We start from the raw sequence: 3,808 nt of genomic DNA, 5'->3' as shown, positions 1-3,808 counted from the left end.
ATTGGCACAAAGATTTCAATAAATATTTGTTGACTGAATGAATGGATGCATGAGTTTGGCACGAGCCTGGAAGGACCCTCCACCAAGGGGGGCACCTCAAGCAGGACCCAGGTTGGGCGGGTCCCTTCCAGTACCTGGGCTTCCACCTCCCAGCCATGGGCAGGTGTCCTCAGTAGGAAGCAAAAGAAGCAGAAATAATAAGATCGAGGTAGAGACTCACGGATGGAGAGGAAGACTCAAGGCACAGGCTGACACATGGACAGGCAGCTGCAGAGACAGCAGCCTGGACAGCATTGCCTCTCCCCAGGACCACCCCCCCCATAAGTTCATGCCCACCGTCTCCAGGGTGCTTTGTGGACTCTACAGGTGGGCAGTTACTGTCATTATCAGACGCTCCTCCTGTGGCCACCCTACCCTGTGGACTATCAGCCCACCTCCACAGCAGTTGGTTGCTGATGTCCCATGGAGGGGCTCTGGTCTCTCTCCTTCCCACTAGCAAACAGAGCAATCAGGGATAGGAAGGCTGTTGGCACCGTGTGCAAGCTGCCGGGTTCCCATGAAGGGAAATCTTGTGGTGTAGACATTGTCAGTACAGCCACAGTCTGTTTTTGTGGACAAACGTGGGGCCTTTGGGGGCTTATCTTTGTAGACATCTGTGTCTCAGGCTGAAGGTCCCAGCTTCCTTACCCCAAAGTCTCCAAGTCGGTGACCTGAGTAACCATGTGCTGTCTCTGGCAGGCCTGGATTTATATCCTGGCTCTGCTCCTCAGGAGCTGTGTGACCCAGGCCTGTCATCTCACCTCTCAGAGTCTCAAATTCCCCCTCCATAACATGGAGGTCATAAAGTCCTTGCCTCATCCTGAGAACATTAAGTGATATGACAAAAATGTGCCTGGAGTCACTCAGGAGTGACTTGACTGCCCTTGTCCCTGCCCACCCTGACTTTTAGAGCAACCAGCCAAAGGTGTTAGGACATAGAAATGGGGTCCCAGAGAGGTCCCTGCCCAACCAAAGCCCTTTCTCGGACTGGGCTGAAGCCAGGACTGGGCTTTCCTCGTTGCCAGCCCTTTCTCCCAGAATATTCCCTGGGTTTAAGAATTATCAGGCCAAGGAAAAAACATGTCACCTTGTCCCTTCCCTGAGTCTCCAGGGAACCCTGGGACTAGCTTGCCTAGACAGGTTCAACCCACATCCCTGGTGGCTGGGTTTCCTAGTGCAGGTGAGAAGGTGTGGCCAACACTGGATGGGGCGGGGAGGCTGCTTCTTTTCTGAGGGCTCTCCCCCAAGGCCAGGCAGGGGCTGATGGGTACCTCATGGCCTGAGGTCCCTGAAAACGTGGCTCCCAGAGCACCAAAAGGCCAAGGGAGATCTTGATACACCACAAAGCCACAGCTGACAGACAGCTTCCTCAGTCATTGCTGGCAGCAACAGCAAGCTGGGAAGGGACCTTGTCACCATTGTGAGCACAGCCTTGAGGTTGACTGCCTGCTCCACAGCTGCCTTGGGCCAGTTCCCCACCTCCTGCCCTGGAAGGTGGGAGAACAGTGGCAGCCCCAGGCTGGGAAATAGTGAGATGCTGGCTTCGGCACTACCCATGCCTGGCCCCTTGCTGGTTGGAATGTGACTAAGCCATTGCTTTGCCAGTGGTCATCCTGGGCTGCAGGGGACGTGATCCACCATGGTGGGTTGCCTGGTTCTCTGTTCTGCCCAAGTTTCTTCGTGCCCAGTATCTTTTCATTACAATTTCACAAACATACAGGAAATAGACTGACTTGCTTTATGTTCTCAATTCAGGTGATTTGACATTAGAAGATATGAAATTCTTCACAAATTTATCAATTCATTGCAATTCCAATAATGATTCTGACATAATTTTTCCTCTAAAAATTTAAGTAAAATGTACATGGAGGTATGTGAGCTTCAAATTGCTAAGTGAACCTTAACAAAAGAGGGAAGACTTTACTTCCAGCTGTAAGGACATTACAAGGCCAAAGTGGTATACCCACATGGAGACTGCAGGAACAAGAAGAAGGCCAGTGGCAGACCCATGTTCCCCTGGGGGACACAAACCACGACAAAGGTGACACCCCCAAGAAGGGAAAGGTTGTCTGCTGATGGTGGAAAGCTGGGGACAGAAATGAAAAAAGGTACCTACTAATCCTTCACACAGGGGTGGGCTCCAGGTGAATTAAAAGTCTAAGTGAGAAGGCAAAACTGTAAAGTTAATGAAGGACAATATTTTTGTGACTGAAGGGCAAGGAAGAACTTGCAAACAAAAATTCACAAGCACCAGACATTAGACCCCACACCAACAAACTTAGTGACATAAGAAGTGAGGCCACTGAAGAGAATGGGCGAAGGTAACTGCACCATCTGAAACCCAAGAGTCACTTCAAACCAAGGCCCCTCCCTAATGGGAAACGGGCTGAGGTCTTCACCCATCTCGGAGGAGGAAACGTGGAACAAGGTAGCATGGAACACACACTGACAATCCCACTAAAATGACAATGAGTTCTCACTGTGTCCCTACTGAACTAGCAGACATAAGAAGATAGGTCCTGCCAACTAAAAGGGACAGGACCCCCCCCCCCAACTTCCCTCTTATTTTGGGAGGCAGGGAGGGTCAAGCCTGCCTTACCTGATGCATTTATCATGGAGGCCATGGTTTGGATGGGGTTTGGGGTTAGTGCCCTCCAAGGCTTCCCATCAGGAGGTATGAAGAGGATGGAAGCTTCCCACTGTGGCATCAAAGGTGAGGTCTTGGGGAATTGATTAGGATTGAATAATATCATGGGGTGGACTCCCCGTGGTTGAATTTTGGTGGCTTTTTAAGAGGGAGACTGACCAGTACCACAGACAGGAAGTGTGACGCCCCTTGCCACTTTGGGACTACAACCAGATGTGGGCCCTGCATCTTCAGAGCTGTAAGCAAAATCCCCAACTTGTTTCTTTTTTACAAAGCTGTCCAGTAGCGAATACCTTGTTACAGCGACACAGTACAGACAAAGGAACTCCCGCACAGGAGTAAGGCAATGCTCTACCCAGGCACGCCTCGAACGGGGACTGGGGCTCTGGAGTTCATATGAGAGTTTTAGGAATTTGGCTTCTTCAGTGTTGGGACTAGATTCTACAAGCTGATCAACAAGTTTGATCTTTCAGTGTCTCAGGCAACAACAAAATAATTTTATCAGTGCCTGGGAATGTTCTAGGCTCCTTGCTGGATTCAAGACTTTAGGGAAAAACATGAAGTTGGTAGGTCAGAAGGAAGTCAGGGTATTCTGTGTTTTTCAACCAGGACAAAGCAGAACTTGGGGGGATCTGGGAGGCCCTGCACTGCTATCTGTCACTGGAAGGAGGAAGGGAAGTGAGTCTGAATCCACACAGCAGCATGACTGGATCTTAAAAACAGATCTCTGTGAAAATAAAAGCAGCAAAAGGATTGAGACTCAGTATCATTTGCAGATATCATAGAGCTTGCAGAACGATAATACACATCAGAATGGTTGCCTCTAGGAGGTGGGATAGAGAGAGAAGGCAGGAAATGAATCTGCAAAGGAATGAGATGGTGCACAGGATAAAAGGGAACAAAGCCATCTTCCATTCCTGCAGCCCAACACATCCCGTGCTCTCTGCTACCCTCTCCCCTCCTGCCTTTGCCCCACCTCCCCGCCAGGTAATCACTGGCTTCTGTGTACACAAATGGATGTCCACACACCATCTCATGAGCTTCTGCCCTCCCCCACATCTAATTTAGCCAGTGCTTGGATCTGAACCTCTCCCAAAGGCCCAGGTGTTAAGGCTTGGTCCC

This window comes from Castor canadensis, chromosome 15 (assembly GCF_047511655.1).
Source record: "Castor canadensis chromosome 15, mCasCan1.hap1v2, whole genome shotgun sequence".
In the NCBI taxonomy this organism is placed as follows: Eukaryota; Metazoa; Chordata; class Mammalia; order Rodentia; family Castoridae; genus Castor; species Castor canadensis.
The sequence above is the reverse complement of the archived record's forward strand: the minus strand, read 5'-3'. Positions refer to the sequence as shown.